This window comes from Macrobrachium nipponense, chromosome 1 (genome assembly GCF_015104395.2).
Source record: "Macrobrachium nipponense isolate FS-2020 chromosome 1, ASM1510439v2, whole genome shotgun sequence".
NCBI lineage: Eukaryota > Metazoa > Arthropoda > Malacostraca > Decapoda > Palaemonidae > Macrobrachium > Macrobrachium nipponense.
Window position 1 is genome coordinate 133114266 of NC_087200.1, and position 20000 is coordinate 133134265.

The 20000-nt window shown below is 36.4% G+C and overlaps 1 protein-coding gene across 2 annotated transcripts in view; it reads left to right on the plus strand.

Annotated features, from left to right (window-relative positions):
• Nucleotides 1-20000, plus strand: part of LOC135219650 (atrial natriuretic peptide receptor 1-like) — a 145622-nt gene that overhangs the window by 69000 nt on the left and 56622 nt on the right. The window lies entirely within an intron of this gene.

Genomic DNA, 20000 nt, shown 5'->3' on the forward strand with positions numbered 1-20000 from the left:
AGGCGACAGAACATCGCCAGCTTCCGAAAATACGTTGCCAAATTCCTGAGTATCACAACAAGGCCCAGAGCAATGCATCGAGTCAGCCGAGTGGCACCAACAAAGAGCACACCTGGTTTTTATCTACATAGGAGCTATAAAGGCTAATATCAAATTATTATACATTATTGGTCCATTAGTTACTGTGTAAGTTTCCTGGCCGCTGATTTCCCAGCAATTCATATAAATACTGCTGTAGTTCATTAATAAAGCATCATTTCAAGATCATACCCCTTGTCTTAATCAAATCCTGCTAGACAACCTTTAAAAGAAACCCCACTGCTCATATTTGTGATAAATAACTTCCCTTGGTTATCGTTCATATTTAATGCAACACATTACAGCCATTGAATCAAGAAGGCCTAAATAATAATTATTCTTATATATTCTTCTTCAAGTGAACAATTGTTTCGAGCTGGCCTACAGCAAGAGCTCGTGTTTGCATAGGGCTGTCTTAATCTAAAACAATAGCAGCAACCGGGGAGCAGCTTCTATGACAGTACATTTAGACACTTAAATCATTATTCATTAAGTCTCATGTTTAGTAAACACATTGCTGTCAGTAATTTATATTTTAAGCTTGCATAACTAATATATTTTGATATACGAAGATTTAAAGCTAATATACATGAATACTTCATTAGCTAACTTTATATGCTAAATTAATCACTATTCATTCCCTTTCATGCCTCATGTAGTACATCATATTAACCAGTTCAAGATTTCATTTGAAATAAAACTTCCCGAATAACATTCTTCGGACTAAAAGCAATAAAGCTGAAGATGATTCATTTGGAACTTGTCTACTAGCAAGCACTTATGAGCTGTTACTAACGATCAAAACTGTTACGATAAGTAAAGAAAACCCTTTAAATTTCAACATAACACAAACAAGTCTATCTAATCATTTAGTCTTAACCTTTTTATTACCACGCCTTCTCTAAGAGTTGGTCCTTTCTTTCAAGCCCTCCTTGCATCTAAGAGTAAAATTCCCTCCCATATGTAAATGAAGATAGAAAAATATAATAAAAAATGAGAAAGTGAAGACGTTTCGAGGGATAGGAAGGGAAGTCAGTAATTGCAAAACATGATCAGCCCTACGAGCCTAACTAACGTTATAAGGCGATACTTTTGCATTTTTTATATGGGTAAACGGAGGCGAAAAAAAACGCATTGTTTTTCACAATCGTTCAGCGTGACAATTGACAGAACCTTGCCATGGAAAATGTTCATAAAACTCTGTATACAATGGACATACGTTCCTGCTCACGATCCACAATATTTGAATATATGCAGAATATTTCGAACAAGTTGTTAAAGGAACAAACCTTCATGGATAATAACACCATTTCTAATGCACAGTTTAAGAACAATATATAATAGAAACAAATTCACAGTAAAGCCATTCCAGTACGTAAGACAACAATATACAATTACTCACCAAAACACGATTACACGGTACCCACCCCGAAGAGGACTCCAAAACGCTCACTGCACTGTTGTCAAGGGAGAACTGAAAAAAAAAGTCCTTGAGAAAAGGGTCAAGACAATTTCCGCCCACTTCTGCCCACCCACGAAACGCGCAGTTCAAAGTCTAACTTGGTATGGCACGGACAGTCTTTGTCTTTCAGAAAAACATCCGTTTACCTGACCACTCGTCGGGGTTTTCGATATTTCCGTCCTAGGTCTTGATATTTCTATAATATTTAATACATCTAGGAATGGCTGAGTCTTTTTGCTTTCTGTTTCTGGCCTGCTAATTCAGAGTAAATCGACTTTAAGTAGCTCGTTTCCTTGCCTGCAGACGGCCTCTCCTAAGTGTTAAAGGGATAAGGGTCTTGTGTCGACCTGTGGACTCGGGTAAACCAGCCAAAAATATTTTAGTCTATAAAATTCACCAAGTTGGCAAATTATAGTCAGGTCAAGGATGGTCGGGGTATAGAAATCAAAATTGAAGTTAGGAATAATACTTTATCAGCCTTTTTCAAATGCATAAACAAAAAACTTTAAACTTCTGTGGTCATATTGACTTACATTTTATTTTAAGTTATGTGGGTTCAGCAGAAGTAAACCCCTAATCCCTGTATTGTGGATGATATAATGATCATTATTTACAGCAACTTATAATCTGAATTATAAAGGCTATTAATTAACAAAAACTATCGTGTGAAACGCAACAATTATAATATTAAATTCTCTCCCCTTTAAATCATAACATCCTACAAATTATTTACCACTGCTATTTAAAAAAAATCCTACATGATTGGGAGTGACACTCAGCTGTCATTGGAAATATGTAAATACCTTATTGCTGATGTCAGTTAACTGAATTGTAACTCAACGCGCGTTGTCTTTAGAGCCACGATCTGTGAATTAAATGCGGTTGGAATGATAACAATAATGACAATCCTCTTTTCCGAAGACCTATAGTTGTTCAACATAATATATTTATCATTTCGGAATGAAACGTTACCCTTAACAGGGGTCAGCTCCCGAAATACAGCGAGACTTTGGTCAGGACACATTCTTACTTTTAATTAAAGAATTGCCTATGAAATTCCTATGCTGAAAACATTGACAACATTAGCTGCCCGATGTATCCGCACAGACGAGTCACCAGCAGTGCATCAAACCGTCTTACTGACAATTCACCATTCACCTCTATCTTAAGCAAACTCAATCGCTTCTTAGATGTGAATAGATGTGAAGGCCGTTCCACATCGCTTCCTAAATGTGATTCACATCATGTTCATGTAAAGGCCGTTCCATTCCAATACCTCTTCCAGACCAGACCCATAGCCCAGCTCTATTGAAGGTTGAGGGTGGGGGAGGGCAGAGCCGTATCTGGGAGAGGGGACCGGTTCGTTCTCCATCAAATTTGGACCTTTATGATAACTTTGCGATACCGACCTTGATTGGTATATTTAGTCGAATGTATAGACTGGACAAAATTTTTCATAAACAAATTGGTAATTGATTGATAATTGCTTGCTGTATAGACTGCACATTAGTTTAATACACATAAGGGTAATTGACTGATAACTTTTAAAATTCGCCGAGAAGAGAAAGACACTAAGGAATTAAACAGTTAATCATACTGTGTAAAACTGTTCAATCCATATCCGGAAATAAAGCCAACAGAGAAATGGAATAGAGAGGAGACGAGTAAGTCTGACTTTCAAAATGCTGAGTTGTGGAGAAGCAACATGAATGAATGAAAAACACAGGACAGTGAAGCATGTATGCATACAATAGGTGACAGGGTGGTGAGGAGACAAAAGTAGTCAGGGGGGTTGTCGGGGTGGGGGTCGATGGGGTGGGGGGGGGGAGGAGATGGGCAGTTAGCAAGGAAAGGGAAGTTTTCGAAGGCATTTTCTCAAAAATTAGCACATCAAAATCCCTCCTACCAATATCATAGTAGGAGGTAGTGCTGTCAGTATTCCTCATGCGGTGCACTCTAGGCGTTATTTAAGGCTAATTGAAACGTCCCTTCGGCATCTAGTTGAAAACCCTTTCACTCCTTGTACTATATTTCCAGTCATATTTTCTTTCTTCTACCTAATTTTCCACCATCTCCTAGCAATTATTTCATTAAGCTGCATCCGCGAGGTTTCCCTCCTGTTACACCTACAAAACCTTTTTACTCTCAGTTTCCTTTCCAGCGCTGAATGACCTCATAGTTCCTGGCGATTGGCCTTTGGCCTTAATTTTGTATTTCATTCCATTCCTCTCAGCAATTGCAGATCAGTATCATATTATTCCCCAGAAAGTGGATCTTTCAGCTGAAGTGTTGTTGGTTGGTGGTTGGCCGACAGTTCCACCAGCATCTCCCCCAACACAACAAGGGCACACACCCCCCCCCCCCCCCCATCCACTTTTCCACGGTTACGGCCCTTCCTTCTCCTGCTTGCGCTTTCCAGTTCTTCCTCAGTTGCTTGTACCCAACACTTCGAATTATACACTCTTCACCAACCTTTCCATCTCTTATTTCACATGTTCTAGTGGTTCTTAATTAAATTTAAATAGGGGGGGAGGCGCTTCCCTAGGGGGCCGTCAGCAATTTCCGGGGGAGGCGTCAGCCCTAGGGAAAATTGAAAAAAAATCTTGTTATGTTCGTTATTCTCTTAACAAGAGTTAGGAACTAATATTCAGAAGTTTATGAAAAAATGCAAAAATATCGCCTAACAACGAACGTTACTTTCCTGGAGTCTACTATTCTGGTTAAACTCGTTGGGATTACCATGTTTTGTAATTATTGACCTTCCTTCCTATCCCTCGAAACCCCTTCTCTTTTTTTTCATTTTCCTTTAAATATGGGAGATAATTTTACTCATAGATGCAAGGAGGGGGCGTGGTAATAAAAAGTTTGAGGACCACTGACCTACTCTATGACTCACCCTTCTCTTATCATACCATCTTCAGTCAGCAAAATTCCCTGCCAGATATCAAAGGCTTCTTTTCTTCCACGATCCAAATCATCAGTCTTTTTGATCGATGTTTCTTGCTTCCTTTCGCCTTCATAACCAAAGTCTGGCTCAAATTGACTCGCAACTTTCTCCTTTTATGTCTTCTGGCATTGAAACTGGTTGTCCAGAATTTCTATCAGCTATGAAAAATATTAGTTATTGGGTGAAACAAAAAATTTTCCTTCAAATCCTAAACATTATATTATATATATATATATATATATATATATATATATATATATATATATATATATATATATCATTGTAAAACAAAATTGATCACTATTGGATACCCTCCCCTCAGCATCGACAAGTATTCCTGATTACTGCAAACTGCAATTACTTCGGGAAAAAGGATGCAAAGCATCGGAAAAATAATATTATCACCGCCTGCTCGCATAAGCCGTCTCTATTTTCAATGCATATATATAAATGCAATATAAAAACACCGTATCGTGCTTCTAAGAAATCAATAGAAGGGTCCACAGTAATATTCTTGTTTACCCAGATGAAAATATTGTAAATATTTCAAGAAATATATTTCATCTGGATAAATAAGAATATTACTGTGGATAGATATATATATATATATTATATATATATATATATATATATATATATCCACAGTAATATCTATTATTATATATATATTATATATATATATATATATATATATATATATATATATATATATATCCACAGTATATTACTTATATATATATAATATATATATATATATATATATATATATAAATATATATATATATATATATCCACAGTAATATTCTTATTTATTCAGATGAAATATATTTGTTGAAATATTTACAATATTTTTCATCTGGGTAAACAAGAATATTACTGTGGACCCTTCTATTGATTTCTTAGAAGCACGATACGGTGTTTTTATATTGCATTTATATATATGCATTGAAAATAGAGACGGCTTATGCGAGCAGGCGGTGATAATATAATTTTTCCGATGCTTTGCATCCTTTTTCCCGAAGTAATTGCAGTTTGCAGTAATCAGGAATACTTGTCGATGCTGAGGGGAGGGTATCCAATAGTGATCAATTTTGTTTTGCAATGAAAATTTGAGACAGCTGATTGATATAACAGAATTCCACGAATTCAGACTTTAGTGGTATGCTATGCGTTGAATCCCGTTTGCGCATTCATTAATGAATTAATCAAACCTACATCGGGAAATGAAGATTTATTTTCCCAACGAGTTTTGCTGACACACCAGTCCACCTCTTTCAGGTCTGATATCCAGTGAGGGAGGGAGGGAGGGAAATAGGGAGGGAAGGATAGATGAGGGAGAGAGGGGTGTAGAGAGGGAGGGAGGGAGGGAGGAAATAGAATGAGGGAGATATGGAGGGAGGGAAGGGAAGGATAGAGTGAGGGAAGGAGAAGTGAAAGAAGAGGGAGGGAGGGAGAGGGATAGAGGGAGGGAGGGAGGGAAGGAGATAGGGAGGGAGGGAGGGAAGAAGGGAGGGATGTGGTAACCTTTCTAGTATCCCATTCATGATAGGACCCAACTTAATTTAGCTTTCACAAATGTCTAAATTCTAATATTCGTCAATACACAATGGAGTGTGCTATTCTCCATTTGTTAAAACTATGACATTTGCTGGGAAAGTAAACCTTTGTCTGCCAGTGTGGGTTTGATTAATGTTGGTTGGGAACGGGTCTAATCAGAGCCGCCGAAAAAAAGTTAAGAAATCTATTTGATCCTGCTTATATGCGTGTAGAAGCCTTCTGCCATACATTTATATGAATTTGGTATAATGTCCGGCAGAAGTTTAGGTTTACTTTGTCATAGTGCATAGAAGTATGAAAGGTGAGATATACATATTTAGTGGAGCAATGAGCACCGTATAAGAAATGATGAAACATTACCTTTGAATATCCAGATTTGATTGGAAAGGTATAGAGATTATTCTGGTGTTTCAACATACACCAGACTTTCCTTTTCCCTGCACTTCTTTCATATTCCATCCAAAACTCCAACTTCATCACACGCTAATTTGTTAATAAATAATGCTCGATCGACTTTTACTGGACATTGCAATCCTTCAAAATATGCAATTTGAATAGTCTCCAAAGACCCTCAGTCCTATCCCAGGTCCAGGCCAGTAGGACTCAAACCGGATGTCAAATGGCTTCTTACCCTCAATGTCATCTATGCTGGTAAAGTTAAACCTATCGCAGAGCAAGGGATTGGAGTGCATCACTTAAATAAAGAAGCATTTTGAGAATGGTAAGGTACCAATGGCTATGTGTCTGTCGGTGTGATGGGCGACAGGCAGGCACATTTCTACTGGAAATTTTGGTATCTCTTGAAGTTGAAGTTATCTCTCATCCAACTGAACTAGAAATGGTTGATCATAACTTTATGAGGCAATTTACATAACCTGAAAACTCTTGACGTCGCATTCATTTTGCTTAAACATGCAAATTGCAATATTTTTCAAATATCGACTAAATTCAGCTTTCAAAAACTTTTATCCTCTTTCATCGACATATCATTATCTCAACCCATGACGTGTATAAGGAAGATGCTTGACCTTGTTGCAGAATTCAATATGGAAAAATTCCATACAATATTCGAAAGAAGCCGCCTGATTTCTTTTCTACAGTCGATAGATCAAGTGACAAGTACTCAGCTTTTACAAATTCATAATCGTGTGTTACAAAGGAAAAGGAAATTACACCAAGAATGCTTTCCTGCCAGAGTCCTTCCGACAAACGTGATGTTAAAGGACTGGTGGAAGCAATATTGATGAGCTTGACCTAAATATGAAGGACATTAATTAAAAAATCCTCATAGTAGCACGAGTTTTCAAATGGAGAAACAAATCCAGTTATGTAAATGTACATATATATAAATTTAAAATTGCAAGAATAGCTTGATAGATTGATAAGGGGAACCGAACAGATTCCCGAAAGCTATCCTTGCAGTTTTAAATTCAAATATATGTACATTTACATAACTGTGGATTTGTTTCTCCATTAAGGACATTATAAAGTGACTGGATTGACTGAAGTCAGTGACGGTGCAATCACCGGGAGGAAGGTGGATTACAGGCAAAGCTGCAGGCTTGGTCCATAATCCGTTTGCAGGTGGTTTGTTGCTCCCCGTTCTCTCACTTGGTATTCTCTGACATAGTAACAGATGTGATTCTGGTTAAGCCATAGCGAAATATACTAGCATCATTTACAAAGGTTCGTACAATAGCATGAATAGATAAACTGAGAAGATTAAAATGCTAAGGATCAAATTCCAACATTTTCTATATTTTCAGAAAATTTAGGAGTTCGATTTGGAGAACATATTATGGCATTGCATCTTTGTGAATGTGCTATCAGTGTCTTCTTTGTAAGCGTAGTATTTTATTGCATGCCTTAAGAAAGTATGTATACACGTAATGGTGTGGTTGTCTTATGAGTAGCTATTAAATTTTGTTTCTAAAACTCGGTACGAAATACTGAACTTATCTTTTTCGCACTATGAAAGAACAGTTTCTTACACACAAAAACACATATATATGTACGTACTTATGTATGTATGTATGTATGTATGTATGTATGTATGTATGTATGTATGTATGTATGTATGTATGTATGTATGTATGTATGTATGTATGTATGTATGTTTGTTTGTTTGGAACAGCCTCCTAGAGGATGTCGTGCAATTGGAACTTCAGAAGTTCGAGCGAAAATATAGTGCATTACTACCCTAATACAAAATTTTACTCAAAAATACACTATTTTCGCCTCTTGTCTTGTCGGGTGGTTCGAGCCCCAGTTGTGGAAGAGCTCCCCTTCTTGCGTTCAATAACTGTATACGAATGATGTCGAGTCATTTCGCTGGTCACTTAAGCCAACGACCCGTAAATTTCACCATCAAAAATGACACCCACCTTCTTATTAGATCTTTACTCAAAAACTTCTAAGTAATTGGTGACTTCCCTTGAGTTGTTCTGGTTTTGCAAAATTTGGATAATGAGGAGTAAAGCTGTTTCAACGTTTAGTTCATTTCTGTACAATTTATTTTCTGTTTTTCTGTACTATTTGCTTCCTTTCTTTGCCAATGACAGACGGAAAAACATGAGCACGCACTCACGCACAAACGCATGTTATTGTTTTAAATTAAGCCACTCTTGTTCTTGCTCCGACTCTTGCTTGTTGGCAGCCCATAGCTCAAGAGCACACACTCCCGTGCAAATATATACATATATACAACACACACACATATATACATATACATATATATGTTATGTATACTTAGCATGGTATTTTACCATTGGGTTGTGGTTCCATAAAGTATTTTGTCCTTTCAGTTTAAGCTAAGTATTTGTGAAGAAGTCACATTGCGATTTTAGCATATTATTTTTTGGTTGTTGAAATCTCTGCTTGCATCTCTTCCAGGTGTAAATTTGCTGTCTGAAATTGTTATGACTGTCTGAAAACAATAAAACAGAGAAATATCTATGCTTTTAGTGTAATGCTTGGAATTCCATTGTATGTTTCATTTTTTACTCTTGCTTGTGTTACTCACTAGTTATTTGACTCTGTTTTAATACTTCCAGTAAAAATTATGACAGCTTTATTCTTAAACAGCTTTTAAAAATAAAATGATTGTAGACTGTGGAGTGGAGAGCTGTTTCGTTATTTAAGATATCGCTCCAAGGACGAGAGGTCATTCTAGGCGTGATGGCTGGCAGAGCAGTAATGAGTAGAACTAACTGGATTTTGCTTCCCCAGATAGTGCCGGGCTTAGAATGCTAACATGCTATTTCCTAGGCAGAGGAGTTAAAGGGAGGTAGGAAGTAGCCTCCTCTGTAAGGCAGTGGAGACGTTACATTCGTTGAATACCTGGAATTAACTGCACTCTACGTTGTTGTTGAGGGCAAGGGTTTTGTAGTCTTTGTGCTTTACGGTTTTGTTTAAAAAACTAGGAGGGAGAACGCGACATTCATTTTTTGGTATTTTAATGTACGTGGATGTTATATCAACGAGAATCAACGCATGATAAAGGCACGAAACTGGTTTTCACTTTTAATTCTAGGATGAGGTAGTAGGCCTTGCAAGACTGAATGACAAATTAATGTGCTTGCTCTCACAACACAAACGTGTTTTACGCCCAGAAGAATATGATTTAACAGCCCTTTTCCTATCAAAATGAAGCAGTGGGGCACGCAAGAATGATAATGTCATGACTAGATCTGCCTGATGTTGCGGGAAGATGTAGGACTGGGAACTAGAAGGCTTTTGATTTGTTAGTTTTGCGAGATTAGATTCCCAGCGACCTTTCAAGTTTGTGCGCGCTGTGGATCGGTTGCCAATCCAAAGTAATCTTGAGGTGAATTCCGATGAAGAACGAAGTTAGTCATTGTCAAAGTAGCGTACAAATGATTTCAGTTTCATTTTTGTGTCCGTTTGTAAGTCATTTAACTAATATTTCGATCATTAAAAGTGTGAGACATCAGATTCACTGCGCCATATTAATGCCATAAAAAAATAGCTGTAGTCTGTGACGTATATTAGCAATAAGTCTGAAACCGAAGGGATCTGGTTACTGAAGCTCTCCATTAAAACTGACTGTGACTAGCGCAGTGGTTCTTAACCTGGGGGGCGCAATTTCCAGGGGAGGCGCGAGCCCTAAGGGAAAAAAAATTCTCTATTTGTACTCATTATTCTCTTAACAAGGGTGAGGAACTAATATTCTGAAGTTTATGAAAAAATACAACAAAAGTATCGCCTTATAACGTTAAGCTCGTTGGGCTGACTATGCTTTGTAATTATTGACCTCCCTTCCTGTCCCTTGAAACTCCTTCTCTTTCTCCTTTTTTTTTATTTTCCTTTAAATCTGGGAAGGAGTTTTACACATAGATGCAAGGGAGGCTGAAAAAAAGGACCAACTCTTAGAGGGGGCGTGGTAATAAAAAGGTTAAGAACCACTGGACTAGCGTATCCCATAATGTCAGGCACGTAATAAAGAGTAATTAATGGCAACTTGGTGGGACAGTGTCCGACCAACACCGCATGTGGGCGGTACCGTCAGTGAACCTCACGTTGTGCACCGTAGGCATTACTAAAGGTTTTTTGCAAACTCCCTTCGGCCTAGCTGCAACAACTTTTGAGCCTTTTACTTTACCTCTGTTGCCGTTTCCTTTCTCCTATCTTGCTGTACAAACCACTCTATTGCCCTCTTTTCGCTATGCTAAGAGTAGAATGGTTGAAATTTCCCGAGTTCTTGTCTGTTTAGCCAAAAGTTTTTTTTAATGAAATTAGTTTATGACCGTATACTGAATCTGCTGTCCACCCTAAATGTTTGCAGTGCCTTGATGCTTTGCCTTCTAAGTTACTGGCTTGAAAGGAACCACCACATATCATTCATTATAAGGCGAAGTGGCTAAATCAGCTTTTTTTTTTTTAGTAGATGAATGCGTTTTGGAAATTGGTTTATAAGTCTCTCCCCAGAATCATACAACCTTGTTATTGCTGGGCGTAAGTCATTTGTTATAGTAAAACGCCCGTAGAGTTAAATCTCAATGCTTACGAGTGACAGTCATGTCTACAGACCTTTATACTAGACCATTGGCTCCCAAACTGGGGGAAATATCCCCCTAGGGGGAAAGTTGAAGCTACCAGGGGGGAAATAATTACACCACCTACTAACTAAACAAATCATCCTTCTCACTAACTTAATTCTCACGTAGAAGAGCAAACAAAAGTCCTTTTATTAGTTACTACGCTCTCTATGGCTATGCGGTTAGTTGTTACTAACCGCTCTCTGTCCACTTTACTCTGTAACTATATGTTTAGCAGTATATTTATACACTTAAAAAATAAATTAGTAAATATTCACAGTGTGTTTTAACTACTCTTTCCCTCATACACATGAAGGGGTAAATCTGGATGGTTGAACTGGGTGCAGGGGGAATGACAGAAAAAAGTTTGGGAATCACTGTGTAACTATACTCTGTTTTTTTTTCCTCTGTCCATCCGCCTGTGGTGTTTTCGCATGGTAACACTGCGTCCCGGGCTTTAAATAGTTACGCTATGTGTAAGTTTTAGGTACGTAAAAGGATATCTGGGTGTACATTGCAACTGAAAAGTGTTTTAATAATTTACTGTATGCTAATTACAGCGTTAATATTCGAAATAGGATATTATTTAAAGCCCGGGACGCAGTGTTACCACGCGCAAAAACCACAGGCGGATGGACAAATGGAAAAAAACACAGTATAGACGAGTTGGTTAAGTGCTCGACAACCGATCTCAAGGTCCGGCAACGAGGAATCAGACAACTTTATTTCTGATGATGAAAATTGATTTCTTGGTGTGGTTCGGATCCCACCATAAGCTGTAGGTCCCGTTGCTAAGTAACCAATTGGTTCCTAGCCACGTAAAAATATCTATTCGTTCGGGCCAGCAGTAGGAAAGCTGTTAATCAGCTCAGTGGTCCGGTTAAACTAAGATATACTTAATTAAGAGGCCTTACAAAGCAGTAGTTCCCAAAACAGAATATTAACTCACCCAGGTCATAAGCGAGATAAAAAGAATGTGCACTATGGAGGTTGAGTACATATTATCACCTCCATAAGAAAGGTTATTGTAATTCTAGAGTGATCTCCCGAAGGTAATAAATTTAAGGTAATGCTTAAAAGTCCATACATCACTTTAGGCCTACGACTCAAACCCCAGTAAGTACTCCATTTGCATTCCAGTCTGTATTATCGTTTCTCCTTTCTCTCTCCGATAAACAACATACAGTGATAACGTACCATTATTTTATTTTATTTTCTCAGGGTCTACTCTACTCTAAGCTGCAACTCAGTCATCAGACCTTCTCCTTAAACTGTTTGCTTTGATGAAAGGATATTATTCAAGTATTGATATCAATCTCAGTTTAGGCTCTCGGTCTCATTCGCTAATTGCAAAGGAGTTTTGGTACTATTCTTCCGCAATTCACAAACATGTTTTGCCATACTATCATACTAATTTGGTGAAAAGAATATGCATTTTTCACAAATAATCTTAAAATATTTAACGCTATATTCTCCCAAAGTTCTTCTGATTTTAACTCCATGTTTATGTACCTAATGAACTTATTTCCATTCCTGTAATGTGTGCATAGTGTGTATAACTGAATTTTATGTCAGTAGCCATAATAAGAGAAATGATAGACACAAAAAGAGTTCACGTGTCAGTCTCTGTTTCAGAAAGCAGACATTTATCTTGCGAATAACTCGTACTTTTCATTATTTTTCATTAAATTTAGTCTCAAAAATCCTGTCATAGCAAGTGGAAGTTCTCTCTCTCTCTCTCTCTCTCTCTCTCTCTCTCTCTCGTCTCATCTCTACTCTCCCCCCCCCCCTTTCCCCTCGTCTCTCTCTCTCTCTCTCTCTCTCATTCTGCTCCTCTATTAACCATGCAAATATAAAAGTGACTGTGTGACAAAACAGTTTTAAAGGCGCAATGAATTTTCATTTTTAGTCTTCCTCGAATGTTGTGGCGTCAGAAAGCAACCGATGTTCATTCAGAGGTATATTTATTTTTTTATTTTACTTTCATTCCTGTAAATATCTATTGAAGTTGTAATGATCGTGAAAAAAAAATAGTAAGGATTTATTAGAAAATAAAGTAAAAAACGAAAAGCAGTGAAAGTTTATTCAAACTACATTTATTTCAGCATTATTTGCTGTAATATCGACGGAGATGCTATGCATTAAATAAACACCAATGAAGCATTAACAAAGCGTAACAACCGGTCGAACTTTTAATGATCCAAATACGAAAATATCTATTGATGAACTAAAATAAGAGAGTATCAACAAACCATAGGAACTCAAGGAGGTCTTATAGAATAGTAAAAAATAAAAACAAGAAAAAAGTAATAAATTCATCACAAACCATAGACCTAATAGAGAACTGACAAACCATACAGATATAAAGTCATAACCAACCATAAAACCCAATGTAGTCTCCATGAACCATCAAAATCCAATGAAGTCCTAAGGAGCAATAAAACCCAAAGAAATCTCAATAAACTATAAAAAAATCCAGTGAAGTCCTAAGAAGCAATAAAACTCAAAGAAGTCTAAATAAACACTAAAAGCCAATTATAGTATTAGGAAACCTTAACAAAGGCTGATTTCGTAACAAACCACAAGGACCACAGAAAACACATCTCGTCTTAACAAAACATAAAAACTCAATGATTTATTGGCAAACTGTAAGATCACTATGGAGTCCTAATGAATCCCCAAATCCCAATGAGGCCCCCACGAACAATAAAGATCTAATGAAGTTTTAATAAAACCTAAAACCCAATGAAGTATTAGCAAACTCTAAAAAAAACAAATTAAGTGAAAACAAACCATAAAAACCCCAAAAAAGTATCGATAAGATGAACCACCTGAACCAAATGAGGTCAGCCAACCGTAGAAGAAATGATGTCTTAACAGACCCTACAACCCAAATGAAAACTAAGAAACATAAAAAACAATTTGGAAATGCGCCGAAGCTTCTTCGGGGCAATCGAGTTTTCTGTACAGTGTATAATGCTGTATGAAACTCTCAGCCACGGTCAGGTGGTGGCCTATGTTGTTAGCACCTATTGCTAACTTTAACCTTAGATAGAATAAAAGCTACTGAGGCTAGATGGCAGCATTTTTTTTTTTTTTTTTTTTTTGCATGTTTGATGACTGGAGGTGGATGATCAACATACCCATTTGCAGCCTCTAGCCTCAGCAGTTCTTAAGATCTGAGGGCGGACAGAAAAAATGCGGAGAGGAAAAAGTGCGGACGGACAGACAAATAGCCATCTCAGTAGTTTTCTTTTATAGAAAAATAAAAATAATTAAGATTTTACAAAACCTGCAAACCTACAAAAATCTTAACGACCCATAAAACCAAAATCTTTAAACCAAGTGAAGACTTCACAGACCGTTAAGTCTCAGTGAATCATAAGCCCCTAATAGAGCCTAAATTGTCATAAAAACTCTTGAAAGTTTTAATGAACTATAAAATCATTAAAACCCGATTAATAATTAGAGAAATGCAAAATCAAATATCTTGATGAACCCAAAAAGATGTTAGCAAATAGTGACAGCAAATGACGCCTCAAAGAACCGAAAATCCAATGAATCCTTAACAAACCATGAAAACCAAATCAAGTCAAAACATAACAATAAAACCAAGTCAAGTCGTATTGAAACACTAATCCAGATGATGTCTAGTAGTACTTTTAATTAAGACCCAGTGAAGTATTAGCAAACAAATAACGTAAAACTGAGCCCAATGGGATTATATATATACATACATATATATATATATATATATATATATATATATATATATATATATATATATATATATATATATGTGTGTGTGTGTGTGTGTGTGTGTGTGTGTGTATGTATATATATAAACAAAATCAAGTCTTCATGAACTATGTTAAGCTAAGGAAATCCATAAGTGTTCAAAACCTTTAAAATCCCAATTAGAGCCAATAAAGGCTTACAAACTTGAAGGACCCATTAAAGCGATAAAAATGTGTGGCAAAGTAACCTCCTTATCTTAAAAACCCCGCGAAGTATTAATTAATCGTAGCAAAAAATTAAGTTATAATGATCCATAACAAGGCGTGATACGACCTCCAGCTTACTCGAGGCTCGTGCTAAAATCTATGGTCAAATAGTGCGTTGTTCCACCAGTGAAAATTAAAATAAATGTCCTATTTTATTAGAAAGGTTTCTGTGCTGATTAACATGCACATAATTTATTTTTTACATTTTTATTCTAATAAATAAATCATAAATATTCTATCATAAATTCCTATATCTTTAACTCAACGCGAAACAACTTTTTCCAGACCTTTTCAGGCTCCTCCAGAGGGTTTTCCTACACTCCCCCCCCACCACGCAACAACAACAAAGTAGTCTGTAGGTTTACTCCCCGAGTAAGCAAAACTCCAGTGAAGAATACAGAAAGGATAAAAACCTAATGAAGAGTAAACACATCAAGAAAACCTTATAAGACAATGAAGTCTTAAAGAACCATAAAAATTCTACGAAGTCTGAATTAGTCTAAACAAACCGTAAAGAATAAACTAATTCTTAGCAAACCGTGAAATAATCAATGAAGTATAAGCAAGTCATGATATATTAACCAGTCCTAAAATCGAATGAAACATTTGGAAATCATATAAAAAGAACTAATAAAAAGCACATTAAATACATAAGGAAGTCTTACCAACAATAAAAATCCAGTATAGTCTTCACGACTTTAAAAACTAAAGCGGTCTCAACTACTGTAGTATTAACATCCATCAAAATATAATGAAGGCTTAAAAACCCAAAAATCCCATTGAAATATAATTAACAAACCGTATAATAAAAATTCGGCGCAATTGAGTTTTCTGTACATCGGATAGCACTGTATAAAACTCACAACCACGGCCCATGAAACCGCTTCCCATGAGAATTTAATCCACGGCCCGGTGGTGGCCTGTGTTATTGGCACCTATAGCGGTGCCAGGCACACGATCATGGGTAAGTTTAACCTTAGAAAAAATAAAAACTACTGAGGCTAGAGGGCTGCAATTTGGTATGTTTGATGATTGGAGGGTGGATGATTAACATCCCAATTATCAGCCCTCTAGCCTATGTGGTTTTTAAGATTGTGGGAGGGTGGGGGGCGACAGAGAAAGTGAGGACTGACAAACAAATGGCCATCTCAATAGTTTTCTTCTACAGAAAAATAAAAACCCTATCAAACTTAGGAAACCATAAGAAGTGAGAGTAAAACGTAAAAATCTTAAGAAACCATAAAATTCCTAAGTGTCAATAAATCATCAAAACCCGATGAATTCTTCACGAATTAAAAGTGGATTATCATCAAACCTCAAAAACCCAATAAAGCCTTAATTGCATTAATATTATAACCTCCAGTGGTACCGAAAGACCTTTCAAGATAAAAGCAATGTAGCGCTCAAGAGTCAACGTGTAATTAGGCGATGTTATAACTTCAGAGAAGATCCTAGGTAATGGGAAAACGAGAGAGAGAGAGAGAGAGAGAGAGAGAGAGAGAGAGAGAGAGAGGGCGTAATGCTGGAATTTCATCCTTCAGTGAAAGGATATGCATTGTGAAGTGGAGTGAGAGCAGAGCAATTAACATATACAATCTAACCTGTGCAAGTTTTTATAGAAAGAGAGAGAGAGAGAGAGAGAGAGAGAGAGAGAGAACATAATGCTTGATATTCATCATTCAGTAAAGGGAAATGCATAGTAAAGTAAGAGGGGAGCAGGTCATATATGCATTCCTACACGTTTGCAAGACTGTCTGAAAGAGAGAGAGAGAGAGAGAGAGAGAGTGGAATAGTGAAGAGGAATTCTTATACGGCTGGAATCCGTTGGAATTCATGCTAGTTCGCGGTATCAAAATTCCAGGCTATTCCATTTCATGATCTCACTTTTTAGAGGAAATTGGAATGAAATCTTATCTTCAAATGAATTTTTTTCGCGTATTAACGATTATGTTAATATCTATCATTTTTTTTCAATTACTATCTTTATTTTGTACAAATGGATGACTATAGTGGCCATTCAACTGCAGGTCAAGCTTCCATATCATTGATACCCATGTGTAAAAAGGAATCAATAGATAGAAGAAAATAAATACTTGGAAAAAATCAACAAACTTCAATTTTTATTAAATACATGCATAAATATGCATGTATGTATGTATGTATGTATGTAATACATACTACATACATATATATATATATATATATATATATATATATATATATATATATATATATAAATCATATATACGTATATGCATATGTTACATATATAGGTTAGTGTCTATGGCGTGTAGTAGGCAAATAAAATGTGAAAAAAATTACAAATTTTTGTCGATGTCAGTCTCTGTCTTTGTTTGTCAGTCTGTCTGACTCCCTTAATACCCCTTACCAGAATAGAATAAGAGTCTTCCATAACAATCGAAAGCCTATGACAATTATTGTCCCAAGACCTTTGCAAACACTCTGATCTCTCTCTATCACCTCTCTCTCTCTCTCTCTCTCTCTTTCTTTCTGTGTGCGATATCGGTCGTTGACACGCAATTAATGTACTCTCACCTTTAATCCAGCTGAGGTGAGGTGGGAAATATTTCATAGGGGTAGAGCCCAATCCTCAGGTAACGAAGTTTTCCTAAGAACTCAATTATTCAGAGTGAATCTTTACCCACTTCCAAAACCACACACCTCCCCACACACTCCCCACATACTCACATACAGACTCATGCAAACGCATATACATGCTATATGTATATCTAGTATAATATAGAGATTAGATATATATAGATATATATATATATATATATATATACATATATATATATATATATATATATATATATATATATATATATATATATATATATTGTTAAGGATTTCCTTCTTTCTTTCATCTCCCACTTATCACTGACTTAGTGTGGAAGTGGTTTTTCTCGTGTCTCCTCCTCGGCACTTTCCCTCTAACTATCTTTTGAGTGGAGGTTATCTGTGAGTCTGGGTTAAGCCAGGACTGTAAAAAATGATGCAAGAAGTAGGCGATTTATTTGTTAATTATTTTTAATTATCTCGATAAATTTTCATTTTATTGTTTATATGGTCAATAACACTGCATATACGAAGAGGAGTTCACTGTCGAAGATCATATTTCAGACTCCCGATTGATATTCATGATGAAAATCGATATCACCATCTTCAAAACTCCATTGCGGTAGAATAGTCTGCAATATAAAATGGTGGAGCAAAGATTAAACTTTTTTTTTTTTACTCTATAGGTGCCATAGCGACTCAAAATTGACATCCCATTCCTATTCATTCGGACTTCCCTCCCGCCTACCATCACCCCCTTCCCCCATCACCCATCACCCATCACACCCACCCTCAACCCTCGTACATCCGGATGACCTACTCGATGCAATTCCACTTATTCTATTGACATGGCAGTCACTCAGCCCTATTTCTCCTGAACAAGCAATTTCTGAAGAGATTTCTGACTGAATCTCAGTAAATTCTCTCCTCTGCTCCTTCTTCTTCTTTTTCTGCTTCTTCTTCTTCTCTGGGAGGGTGTTAACATCTTTGTTAATATTTTTAACTTTATGGAGAGTTAGAATATAACTTTACTAGATTTCTTTTTTATGTAATTTTCATATTACCAACAGCTGACGTCACTCGAAATCCTTTAATCTTTCCGGACTGATTCCACAAGAAATATCTGATGCTGGATAGTGCCCACTTCGTTTCCAGCCTAACATAACCTAAGCTGTTGAAAAACCTATCACACTGACGTGATGTATATAAATATAAAATTAAAATATAACTGTCAAGAAATGCAATAACTTACAGCTTTCGTCCGTGGAAGAATGGCCAGAACTATAAGCTTTATGATTCTACGCAAATATATTTTATTTTCGTCTACAAGAATATTACTGTGGATCCTTCATCACCGACACTGTTCTAAAATATAGCGATTAGTTTAGATACAGCCTCCCTGACTGATCTTTGTGCATTAAGCTGAGGCATTCTGAGCCGAATTTTGCACTGATTCTAGCGTAACATGCAACTTTGTGCTCTTACAATGCCCAGGTCTAAAAATTTATAGGAAAGAATTGAGAAGGAAGGAATTCGCGGGTCAGTCGAGGCTGGTAGAAGCCAGAGAGAATCCAGAGGGTAGTCAGTATCCTCTTTCCCCTCGATCATCTTAAGGAGTGTTAGTCATGACAAGAAAAATCTAAAACGAATTTTCGCGAAGAACTACACTTTGAGGTCATATTTCTTTTATTCACGGATCAAAAACAAACAAAAATCGCGCTCTAAAAAAGATTACTCAGAAATTCATTTGTTTATTTATGTCAAGGGCAAATGCATCATAGATATGTTTACATTACTATATCTGATGCCAGCATGCGAGAGTTCCGGAATTGTTTATGAATACACTTGTAGCAAATGAAGTATCACCTATGTTGGCAAGAGCTAGCGTTATCTATGTACCCAGATTTCGAAGCATGAAATTCTGTGAGAACGATTAACATTCATCTTAACCTTCCTTTAGTAACATCAAGAACCCATTTGGCAACAAAACCTGATAATGAATAAAAAAAAACTGAATATGCCTTATTTTTACAAATTTCGTCAATTTTAATCATCTATCAACGTTGAAAGCACTTGAATGATTAAATAATGCTTTTACGACATTTGTCGGCTTCATTGTTGTAATAGTGAGGTAATTTGCTTGTTCATTTGGCAACATGTAATACACTATACTTATTTGATAGTTTTGAATTTAAATAAAAGCTTAAATACAGAATACCAAAAGCATCCCAGAGTATTAATATTTACTCTAGAAACAAAAACGTTGTTTCATCATGCTGGGCACGAAAAAGTCTGAGTTAAAACAAATACAAAAA